Below are 12,860 nucleotides of genomic sequence, written 5' to 3'. Positions count from 1 at the left end.
AAATAATTTATTACTCTTTATGTTTGAAATATTTTTCACTGAATGCTTTCAATGATTTTATCTTTGGCATACTTTAAACATCCTAATTCTTTTTTCTTTTCTTTTTCCACTTTTTTTTTTTGCTGAGGAAGATTCTCCCTCAGCTGACACCTGTGCCGATCTTCCTCTATTTTGTATGTGGGTTGCCACCACAGCATGGCTGACGAGTGGTGTAGGTCCGCATCTGGGATCTAAACCCACCAGCCCAGGTTGCCGAAGTGGAACACAGGAACTTAACCACTACACCATGGGGCCGGCCTCCTTATTATCCTAATTCTTGAATTTAGTCTTTTTATCTTTCTTATTCTTACCTACTTTAACAAATTTAAAGACATGATTTTGTTGCAAAGAATCCTTAAATCTTTATTGTTTCATCAAAAACATTTTATCTCTTTTATCCTTTAATATTTTCTTTTTATTAAAATAATTTTTAAGTTCTTGGTATATCTACATTTAATGTCTACCTATTCCCTCATCCTTTTGTTTGTAGGATATTTCAGGATATTTTAATATTACCTTTTATTTCTTGATTATTCTTAGCTTAGTCTTTTTCCTTTTATTATTGGCATTATAATGGTCAGCAAGGTGAGAAGCTATGAGGATGACACAGAGAGAAAATCGCCCCATAGACAGGGCGAGATGGAGTTCTTCCCTTGTCACAAGTTGCCTCTTAGTATTTTTAAATGTCTCCCATCACCTTCCACTCTGACTTTCTAGTAGAATTTATCCAGATAATTCCAGAGACCCACAAGCAAAATCTGCCCAGGATGATATGATTCTACTTGTGCAGACATTTAAACCCATAGATTGGGATTCTCTTCTCTTATCAATTAGCACACAGTACCTTAGACATCATAGGGTCTAAAATTTATGGCTCATTATTTATCACACTCATATTTATTGAGGACCTACTCTATGTCAGGCACTGTGCTAGATGCTAGGGAGTCAACAAAGAATAAGAGAGAATGTGGCTTTGCCCTCACAGGGTTTACAATCTATTGGGGAAGCCTAAAAGAAAATTAACAATGGCAATACAGTCTAAGTGCCGAGCAGCTGACGTTTAGTGATTGGTTACTATCCATCATGCACGATGCTAAATAGTCTATATAGATGATCTTATATGTGCTTTAAGAACATGTGGGAAGAAAAAAAATCCTAATGTGGAGGATCTGGAAAAGCTTTCTAGAGGAAAAGATGTCTAAGTTAGGGACCGAAGATGTCTAGGAATTAGCCAAAGGAAGTAGTTTAGAGGAGGGGCAGAAAGTTCCAGGAGGCAACAGGATGCATGGGGCTGCTAAGGAACCCACGGAGGCTCGGACTTGGAGGAATGTGATGTGTGTGGTGCTGGAGAGATGAGGCTGGAAAGGACAGGGAAGTGTACATCAACTAGAACCTTCTAATTCATGTTATGGGATTTGGGTTTCATTCCAAGTGCATTGGGTAGCCATCGGAGAGTTTAAACCAAGGAGTAACATGTCAGATCTGGGTTCTAGAAGGATCATTCCTTCTAGGACAATCCTGTTCTTCTAGGACAGCAGGGAGAACAATCCATAGTAACAGAGACAAGTTAGGAGGTGCCGGCAGTAATCCAGAAGAGAAATGGTGGTGGCCTTGGGAACAGAGAGTGGGGAAAGGAAAGGGTGGATGGGATAAGGAGATACGCAGCGGGTGGAACTAACAGAACTTTGTTTTGGGTGAGCTGTGGAGGTGAGGAGTCAAGGAAAAACATCCAGATATCTGGTTGTGCAAGAACAGGTGATGCCAGTGCCAGATAGAGAAAAGAGTGGGAGGAGAATATTTGTGGGAAGAGAAAACGGAAGATGATGAGTTCAGTTTGGGGCACACAGTGTTGGATGTGCCCATCAGCTAGCTGCAGAAGAGGATCAGCAGGACTTTGGATAGGTAACAGCTGGCTAGTGGTCAGCGAGGAGTTGGATATTAAAGTCAATGAGGGATGAGGTTCCCATGGGGTGAGAAAATTGAGGAACATCAACCTTTCATGGGACAGAATGGAGAGGAGGAGCTTGCAAAGGAGAAGAAAGGAAGGAAGGAGAAAGGGACGGGAGGATGGAAGGAAAACATTGCTGCAAGAACGCAGGAGTGCTCAGCAGAGAAGTCAGGTTAGAATTTAGCAAGAATTAGCAATACGGAGTGTGAGCATGAGAGTGTCCCAGAAGCAGTGGAGGCAAAGCCAGATGTCTGTGGCCAAGACACGTGGAACTAGGAAAGAGCCGCAGGTGGAGAGGGCCATTTAAAGAGTCTGGTCATGAAGAGGAGGAAAGAGAAAACGGAGAAGCCGGAGGAAGGCATAGAAAGCTGGTCTTTTTCTTCACAGAAGGAAGGGATTTAAGCATGATAGACGCAGTGAGAATGGAACCAATAATGAGGGCAGGAAGGAAAATGCAGGTGAGGGAGGAGGCAGTCAAGAGAAGGAGGTTCCGCAGAATGAGGAAGAAATGGGTTCCAGAGCACCAGTGGAGGAGGAACATGAGACAGGAGGGGAGGCTTTTTCTTTTTCTTTTTTCCAATGGAAAAGAAGGGAATGATGGGAAGGTGGATCCAAATAAAGTTAGGTTTGTGGCCCTGTGGTCACAGGTCAAGTTGTTTTCATCAGGGAAACTTCCATTTTCTCAGTGAAGCAGGAAGCAAGGCAACATGCAGAGAGTGAGGGACGGTGGAGGCAGGAGAAAGTCTGAAACAGCTGCCATAGAAAGCAAAAGAGAGCTGACCACAGAAAGTCTGAGAGCCTGGCTGAAGTTAGAAATCATGGAATTAGAGCATCATGAATTTGCATAGTTGCATAATTCTGTCCAGTAGAACCCATCAACCTCTGTATGGACATGGGAAAAGTAAACAGGTGGATTTGGCTATCGTCCCCGGGACCCCAGCTTTGGAAAGGAAAGCACACCATCTCACATGGCGCCACCAGGCTTGTCTTTTCCCAGCAGCAAAGGGAAAGCTCCAGGGCAAGAAAGAGTGGCCGTCACCATCTTTGTCAGCTTCAGGCTGAATGTTCCCTGGTCTGTATAATCAATATGATTTCTTTCTAAGTGATCTAGTTTGTAAGAAGCTGATAGAGTATATCTCAAAGCACATATTCTTTCTAACACATGTGGAGTATGTTTATAACACTTTCTCTGAGGAACTGTCTTCCCCAAACAGCCAATCAATGAACAAACTTTGGGAATATAACCCATGAAGGCAGAAAAAGAATATTAAATTAGGAGCCAAGAGATCAGAGTTCGCTGCTAGTAATTTGCTGTGTGACCCTTGATCAAATTTCTTAACCTCTCCAAGCCTCAATGTCTCCTCCATAAACTGTGAATGATCCACCCAATGCACAGGGCTCTAGGAGTGAATGATCTCATGTGTCCAGGCACTTGGAAACAGTGCATGCTCAACAGATGTCACTTTCCTTTCCACGTCTCCTTCCTCCCTCCAGCCCTAAGCTTATGTGATTCTATGTAGAATCATGCTCTATGTAGACTTAAAGCAATGGTATAAAAAGCCAAATGCCATTAGTCTATAATTTTCAAACCTTTAGGTATGAAACAGATTTAATATGTCCCAAACTCCATGACACAAAATTTCATGAAATAATTGCTCTTGCAACATGAAATGCATTCTAGTACTTTCTGTTCTATTTCATTTTTAAAGATATGCTTGTCAGAACTCAATAAATTAATTTCATAATCCAATGATGGACTGTGTCTTGCAGTTTGAAAAACACTGTGTAAGAGGCTTGTTTGTGCATCATTGAAATAAATACATAAATGGGCCACAGAATGGAGAATGTTGAAAGCTGCTGTGCTAAAAATGCTAGACAGACTGCTGAGATGACCTTCTTCCAAAATGGCAAGAAGGACATTGCAGTTTACTTTCGTGAAAAACTTGACTTCTTGCTCACCTTGGCTGTGAAGAGTCATCTCATCTGACCATGAACTCGTAGCCCTTGGTTTGCTTTGGAAACTCACCCCTCCCTTGGCAGCACTCTCCTCACTTTAGCCTCCACTCAGTGGAACAACTCAGATGGTTGGAGAGGGGAAGGAGGATGGGATAGCCAAGGGAGGTAAGGAGTCTGCTCTTTGCACTTGTAACTAAAGAGTAGTTGCAACCACATGCTTTGAGGTGGAAGCCTCTGGGCTCACTCTGCTCTATTCCACTCACCGGCTATATTCAAACCGAGCGTTCCTTTCCTTCGCTAGGACATCATGCTCAAATGCTGCTAGGCCATTCTACAAATGCTGTTCCACCTTCTGGAATGTCTTCACCTGGCTCACTGCTACCTACCTTTCAGGTCCCACTGGGCCATCTGGGACATATTCTCAGACACTCCAAGTCTAGGTGCTCCTGTAGCACCGTGTATGTCCCTAGCATAGCACCTATACCTTCATTCTACACTTATTCACTGAGGGCCTGCTGTGTACCAGGCGGGGATAGCTGGCCCTCATGGAGTTTACATTCTAGAGGAGAAAAAAGACAAAGTAAACAAACAAATACGTAGTATAACTGCACACTGTAATATTATAAACTGACATAACAATATAAACACACGATGAGACCAGCACACTTCACTGTGATTTCCTATTTGCTTGGCTGCGTCTCTGCTGCGGGTTACACCGCGCAGTGCATGGCTCTGCGGCTCCCAACAAAAGCCTGCTGGATTCAAGCATGGCCACCCCCCTTTTGGTTTTCTCCATTGTCCTGGGGATTTGTCTTGTTTTGATCTCATACAAGAGATAATTCAGCCTTTAACCTCCCGCAAGTGGTCTATTCCACACATTTAGACTTATTAATACTAACATCATCTTTACTTTATTCTTGACAACTATTTGTTTCCAAATCACCACGCCCTTCATGTAGGTAGAGGCAACCCTACCCAGAGGGACATTTGGTTTATCTTTTAGAAACCTTCCTGTCCATGGTTTCCCTAGTCCTTCAGGGGATGCTTGAGTAGTAGTTCCTCCAATGATTCTGCACTAGAGAAAGGTACATAAGCACAAGGCGAGGTAGGAAAAAACGATGAATTCAGAAGGAGCATCAGCCCACAGACCCCTGACATCAGTCATCAAATGATTTCGTAAAAAGTTAACTGGTTATCACCTTACATCCATTAGGATGGCCACTATCAAAAAACAGAAAATAACAAGTGTTGGTGAGGATGTGGAGAAACTGAAACCCTTGTGCACTGTTGGTAGGAATGTAAAATGGTGTGGTTGCCATGGAAAACAGTATGGTGGTCCCTCAGAAAGTTAAACATATAATTACCATTTAATCCAGCAATTCCACCTCTGGGTATATAACCAAAAGAATTTAAAGCAGAGACTTGAAGAGATATATGTACACCTATGTTCATAGCAGCATTATTCGTAAAACAAAATGTGGAAGCAACCCAAATGTCCATGGACAGATGAATGGATAAACAAAATGGGATATAAACCTACAATGGAATATCAGTCAACCTTAAAATGGAAGGAAATTCTGACACATGCAACAACATAGATGAACCTGAAGGAGATTATGCTAAGTGAGACAGCAAGTCACAAAAAGACAAATACTGTATGATTCCATGTAGGTGAGGTACCTAGACTAGTCAAATTCATAGAGACAGAAAGCAGAACGGAGGTTTTCACGGGCTGGAGGTGGGGAGTGGGGAGTTAGTGTTTAATGAGAGAGTTTCAGTTTTACAAGATGAAAAGAGTTATGGAGATGCATGGAGGTGATGGTTGGACAACAATGTGTATGTCCTTAACGCCACTGAACTGTACATTTAAAAATGATTAAGATGGTAAATTTTATGTTACATGTATTTTACTACAATTTAAAAAAATTTTAATTCGTAGGTTGTCCAGCTTTGCGGTTTATGGCAACTGCTTGATGCTCAGGCAAACCTGACTCTACTGCTATAAGAGCTGGGCAAGTGACTTAACCTCTCTGAGCTTCAGTTTCCTTATCTGTAAAATGAGGATGAGGATGATGATGATGATGAGGATAATGATAATACCTAATTTATAAAAGCTTTGCAAAGATTAAATAAGATAGTAATGTTTGTGAAATATAAATAAAATTCTGAGTATAATATCTGGCACATAAATTATAACAAATAATGCGTCAATAAAACCATGCTTTATTACTTTTGTTGGCTCGATTATTATTATCATCAATATTATTAGCTTAAATCAAAAGTTAACATCAACCTATAGTGACCTGTAGAAGTATGTGTTGCCAAAGTGAGTGTCTTTAAAATATCTGCTAATTATATCTCAAGGCAGAAATCTATGATTCTGGGCTTAGAGTGAGCTATTCCTAATTTCTGAAACCTCTGATTCTCATTTTGCCCCAAGGATATTTTTAGATGACACAGCTATGTGAATTTGTATATAAACGCTTGACACGTTAACGTAAGATGTTTCCCTTATTGCAAGAAAACATCTTTTCACTCACCTTTTGCCTCACCATCATGTTTTTCTATGAGTTTCTCATGATTGCTGCCTCAACAGCCAGAATACGTATGAAAAAGCAAAGCTAAATGCATTGCTGCTTGAAAATGAGATAAAGTTTTAAAACAATGGACAGAAACAGAAAGAATGAGTTTAACACTATGTACGTCACCACAAGACTAATTTCCCTACATTTAATGACAGATTTGATTTGGGGCAATAAAACTATATAAATATGGAATCACGTGATGCATTTGTGTTCTCTGGTATTTTTCATCATATAACAATTTTTTTATTTTACATGATTTGGGGAAATTACCTGAAAAAAAAAATGAAAGATTGAACCCTGTAAAAAGGAAGTCACTTGAAATCAAATATACCCTTATTAACAAACAGTCACATTAGATTAAAATATCAGCAATATTTTCAGGGGCAGACAACATAAGCAGTAACTCCAAAACATGAAATGCATTAAAAACAGCAAGTACTAACTCTAATTCCTATTCTAAGGGAAGGCAAATGTCCTAACATTAAATACTGTATTATAAGGAGATTTGTGGAGCATTACTCCTGCATGCCACTCACAGATTTGTACCATAAGCCCTTACTTTCGAAAGAAAATCCCAGATCCAGCCTACAGGGAATTTTCAATAAAACATCAAATTCATTGTACGGAAGCATTTTTTCTTTTCCACAGAACAGAATGCAATGAAGAACCTTGATAGAAATGACCAAAGACAAATGGGATATTCAGGGGAGCCTACAGTACCTGTTAGGAACACGAGAAATCAAGTATTGGTGTTAAAAGGCATCTTTGAAATTAAAAGAAGGACCAAGGTGTGAATAATGGAACAGTATCCCTGCCTACGAGAAAGAGAAGTGGGACATCAGCTAAAGAACCCTCAGTTCCAGTAGTTGACCCATGTATGTTCAAAGCAGACTCAATAAAGGAGTTTCTCTCCTAGGGAGGTGGACTTGGTAGGAAAACGAAGGAAGAAGTTTGCCCAAGAGCCGCTTGCCATCCTGAGCCACCACAGCACAAGACAGTGGCGGAAGTGAACATGACAAGGCGGAGGTGGTGACGAGAGTCCTCCTTGGAAGTTTACATTTTAAAAGTTTACAAGAAAATCACAGGAGGCTAAAACAAAGGCGGGTGATGCCGAGCAGGTTACTCTTGAAATCAGAGATAAAAGTTGGTGAAAGGAAAAAACACAAAAAAAAACCAAAACCAAACAAAACAACTTAATTTAGACTCATTTGCTAACTTAGAGGAGTTTCGCAGCTGAGGCGTTGAATGTTTTAGAAGCTCTTCCTATGCTGCATCTTTAAATAAATGTATGTTCCAGTCAGCAGAAGAAAGAGAGAACAAGATCATTCTGTGGCAGACACCTGCATCAGACAAGAGCCCTGGGCTCCTCGGAGGCAGTTTAAACAGCTGTGCATAAACTTCAAAAGTAATTTGCAACCAAATTAGTAAATGTCACCCTTCTTCCCACTAGACACAGCATTTTTAAAAGATACTAAGCATAAGCAGTAAGCCTGCCACTTGATGAGAGTTACCCAAGATAAGCTAGAGAAAAAATGAAGATGGTGATTCACAAAGTCAGAGTGTGGGGTGGGAGTGGGGGGCACCCAGGACCTTACAAATAGGATTTGTCTGTATTCAAACATCTTCGTCCAGGAAAGGACCGGTGGTGGTCACAGCTTCTAGAGGACAATGCAAGGGGATAAATAACGGAGTGGAGCTGCCAGACTTGTGTTCAGAAAGCCCACCCGGCACCTGCGGACCCGCACACTACCTACGGTGGTTCATTGTCATCAGTGACAGGGAGAGAGCAGCGAGTCCTCATTCTTCTCTCCATGTCACCACCCCCCTCCCTGTCAGCTCGTGCCATTACTGAATCATCTTTTATTAGCACCACTCTGAGCAGGGTGTCTCCCAAGGACAAGGCAGCTCAGTGGCACTATCCTTGCAGAAATGACCAGAATCTCCCAGCGCAGTCAGCCTTTGGTTCTCTCTTCATTCATGCCCATGCGGAGTGCCCAAGCCTTTAGCACCAACAGTTTCTTTCACATTGATAATTGGGGTTCTCAAAAATCCAATAAAATAAAGATATTTAACTCTACTTTCTTAACATGTGGCCCTCAAAGCTGATAAACAATCTCAGTCAAGGTTACAGGATTGAGCGCCAGACTTTTTTTTTTTTTTTTTTGGTATTTATCAGACCCGCGCCAGCCTACCCCAGGCCCTGGAGAAGAAACTTGGTTTGTTTAGAAGTGTGAGTGTTGGCAGCCCTGTCCGCTGCTCTAGCAAATTCCAAGAAAACAAGTTATTCTCCTCTGTGGACAGGTTGCCATCGCATCAAACATCTCTATTTACAAAGGTTTGCCAAGAATATAAAACTTGCCGCCGCCTTCTTCCCTCTCTCTCTTCCCCATTAGTTCAGGTGAGAGTAAAAAAAAAACAAAAACAAAAATCGAGAAGGAAGGAGGAGGCGCCTCCGGCCCCAGACCTGGTGGCCACCCCACGACCAAGGTCCGCAGCATCCTGCGCAACCCGCACACAAGAACCCACGGGAAGCAAATGACCAGAAGTTTGCTGCGCTGGAGTGTCTTTTCGATTTCGCTCTCATCCTGCTCCCCTCTTCCTGGAACACCTCAAAGCCGGAGCTGGGTGGGCCTCGCCCCGCTAGGCCGCGATCTTGGCCCCGCGCAGACCCCCTTCCCTTCCCGGGCCGGCGACGCGCGGAGGGACGTACCTGCAGGGTGGGCTGCCGGTCCGGGCGCGCGGCTGCTCGGCGCTGGCGCGGGCACTGGCGGGGCCGGCGCAGTGCTGCGCCCGCGGGCGGCGCCGGCCAGGGGGCGCTCGTCACCCTGCGCCCCGATCGCCCGAGCGGGCTCCCCGGACGCCGCCCAGGAACCCGCAGCCCGCGCGCACCGCGGTGCCGAGCGCCTCCTCTCCGCCTCTGTGCCCGCCCCTCGCCTCCAGCCTCGCTCCTTCCTGGCGATTCGCGCTCCGCTGCGCTACAACCAGGAGAAGATGAGGATGGGGTACCCGGGGGTGACGATGCTGAAGGAGGGCCCACAAGGGGCGCCTGGCATCAGCCACATGCTGAGCGCAAGGAAAAGGAAGCATGAGACCGCCTGATTCTACATCTAACCAAACTGAAAACCCAAAACGATCCTTCCAGTGGGAAGGATCAGGGTCAATCGGTAAAAAACATTCCGTCTGTTCTGTCTGTTTTTACACCTGAAAGTACTTGTGAACATTGCTCTTTTAAAATTACCTGCCTGAGAAGTCGGTGCAGTTCTGTCCAGTGGATAATCTTCTCTGGTTGTGTCCTACTTATGATTTTGATTTTCTGTTTCTGCACAACTGTCTTTTTATATATAGTTTCCAGAGGTGCACACTTTAAACTTGAACGCCCTTGAAGCTGCAATGTAATGCTACAGAGCATTGTCATTGGAAGATTTTTACGCAGTGCTATTGGTATTAATGATCGTCGTGAACCAGGATCATTGGGGTGGTTCTTGCTGTACTCCATAGAATTAATTTTTCATTCAGGTTAGTAAAACTATATGCCTGGTTACCAGTACTATGATAGAGCTGTTCCCTTTCCATTATGACATTAAATGGTTAACATGCACTTGGTTAAGTCTTTTGTGGCTATAACATAGTAAGACGGAATTAGTCTGAGAAATAAAGCAATAATCTCTTTTTTTTGAGAGAGAGATTAAAGTCTATGAAAGAGCCAAACCTCCGATTTGTAGGCTTCTGATCATGGAAGTACAGTGTTAGCTGAAAAGGACCTCAGTCTACAGCTAGTTTTTAATTTAAAGATGAAAAACTGAGGCCCAGAAGTGTTTGATATGATGACTCTTTCCCCTCATCTATAAGAACTCAGCAAAGCAAACACACACTGCTTTTAAGGACAAAAAATATGTTCCATGAAAATTAGCCCCTCTCTCCCATTTGTTAATGTCTAACAGCATTGGATGGACCCTCAGGCCAGGATCATCCAACAGAGAGGCTGCCACCTCTTGGAAGATTCTAGCCAGGAGGTGTGAGGGTGGACAGAACCTCAGATGCGCCGGCTCAGCAAGACATCACCAGAGCCTGGCACACAGTAGGCACTCACTACTTGAGAAAGAGATTAAGTACATATAGGGGCTCAAGGGAAATTCACATGTCCTTTTAATTTAGTCAATAGTCAGTGGCTTTAACAAAGGTTTCAAAAATGATGATGATGATGATGATGATCGTGTCTTGGGGCAGGCATTATGATCAACACTTTCAATGCAATATTCATTTAATCCTCATAACAATCTTAGGAGGTAGATATTATATCCTCATCTCTATTTTGGAGATGAGAATAATGAGCTTTAGAAGGATTATGCAGCTTGCCCAAGTTCCCACCGTTAGTAAATTACCAGACCAGGATTCAAACTCAGGCCAGTCTGAAGCAGCCTGCTCCAGCACTATTGAATACTGCCTCCATTCTAGAACCATTCCCTCCGTTCTCTGCTTCTCTCTTCTGGACAGCCGGTCTCTGGAGACTCACACAACCATGCTATTCTATAACCATGTAGTCCTACAGTTGGAAACCCATTCATTTGAAGACTGGATCTTTTAAAACAATATTCATCATATGTCTAGAAATGGGATTTTTTTTTGTTTATTTTGAATCTCATCTAAAAGAAAATAATCCAAATTTGTTCTTGATGTGTGCTAGACGTTCAAGATACCTCTAGGTCTTTTGACTCCAGCATGCTGTGCTGCCAGCCTTCTCTTTCCTCGGGCTACAAGGCATTTCTGTTTCATAGTAGACATTCTCTCGTTGTTTTATCAACATGGCTGCTGCTCAGAAGTCCTCCACACCTTTGTTTCCTGGAAGAGGAAATGGCATTTCCTGGAGGGGACTACGTGTGGGTGGTGAGGTTCCACTCACTATGTTACACACACTCGAACTTTCAGTTTTGTACTTCTTTTCCTCCTTCAGGTTTTGCCCTAAAGTTTCCTGGAATCGTGCTGAGCTCAGACTGTGGGCAGCCGCTTCAGTTCACTTCAGCCAGGAAAGATGTGATTCCTACTTTGGATCCAGAGCTAAGAAATAAACGACTCCCATGAGTCTTGTCCCTGGAGATACTGCAATCCATCTTCCTTCAGCCTGAGATTTGCAAAAGGGAGCCTGAGACGACACTTTGCTTTCATTTTGGATCTAGTTGACAATTATGCGCTGTCTCTGAAAGAGATCACTTCTTGCGCCCTTCTGTGAGGCTAACATTCCATGAAGGATTTAGGAGAGAAATTAAAAAGAAAATGTCCTTAGGAGCCCCAATTTGGAGAAAGATGGTATTTGGGGAGAAGTAGGATATGACAAACACAGACAATTTGAGCACAGGATTATGTAACAAGGACGCCTCTGTCTGCAGAAAATCAGCACTCAGAGGAAACCAGGTTGGGCTATTTCATGAGGAATTTGGCTACCCAGCTATCCACTTTTTCTAAAGCCTAGCAGACATAGTTTTTAAAGTGGTCCTCCTGAATCCTCAGAAGAATCAGCATGGAATATTAGAAGACAATGATCTACCCTAACCAAAGACTTGAAAAACATGCCGAGTCTAGCATCAATTTATTCAGAAAATGTCAAAATTATTCTAGGAGCTGTGGGTCAGAGTGACAGAGGCACAGACAAAAATACAGGTATTTTAAATTCACAGCTTGGACAAGGGAAAGAGAATTTTTTTTCCTCTTCACTTCAACTTCATGTTGTCAAGTGGGAAGAAAAGATAATTAGAAGTTAGAAATTGTTATTGTGAGAAAGAGCTCTAAACCTGAAGCAAAAATTGGCACTCTCCTTGGGGAGTAAATAAACCTTGATTCCTGCTGGTAATAAGATTGATATCAACTCTTCCAGACCCTGAGAGGGAAGGTGAATGCTGAGGGAAAAAAGGGACAGTGTTCATAATGTGATATTTGTGAAAGTTCTGTTGTTTTTGTAATGCTTAGTAACGTTAAGCTAATTTTAAAATCTTAGACAAGGTAGGTGGGGAGGTAGGTACTAAGTCTTCCTTTAAGAAAGAGGTGATGAGTGAACCTAATACTAGCTAATATTTGTTGTGCATTTACGACGTGTATCAGGGCCTGGTGTTAAACACTTTATTTCCATCATTTCATTTGATTCTTACAACGAATCCCATGAGAGGAGTAATGTCCTCTTCATTTTACAGATGGCTGAGTCCTAGCAGTCAAACAGGTGACTTGCCAGGCTCGTCGAGCCAATTGGTGGTGGCGGTTGTGGCTTGACTCACAGTCTGTTACCCTCAAATCCCTGATTTTTGCATCAAACAGAAACAAGACAAGAAGTGAAATTATAGCCT

The 12,860-nt window shown here is 42.7% G+C and overlaps 1 protein-coding gene across 1 annotated transcript in view; it reads right to left on the bottom strand.

The window, feature by feature from the left end:
* PRKCQ (protein kinase C theta) overlaps positions 1-9,277 on the bottom strand; it is a 128,655-nt gene extending 119,378 nt beyond the window's left edge. Inside the window, exon 1 of the mRNA XM_087420853.1 lies at positions 9,239-9,277. The gene's annotated coding sequence lies outside the window, so the exon portion shown is untranslated. The remainder of the gene's footprint in view (positions 1-9,238) is intronic.
* Positions 9,278-12,860: the final 3,583 nt, after the last annotated feature.

The sequence above is a fragment of the Ceratotherium simum genome, chromosome 32 (genome assembly GCF_057802395.1).
Source record: "Ceratotherium simum simum isolate JZ-2026a chromosome 32, ASM5780239v1, whole genome shotgun sequence".
NCBI classification, from domain to species: domain Eukaryota; kingdom Metazoa; phylum Chordata; class Mammalia; order Perissodactyla; family Rhinocerotidae; genus Ceratotherium; species Ceratotherium simum.
Note: the sequence above shows the minus strand (reverse complement) of the source record. Positions and strands in the feature narration are given on the sequence as shown.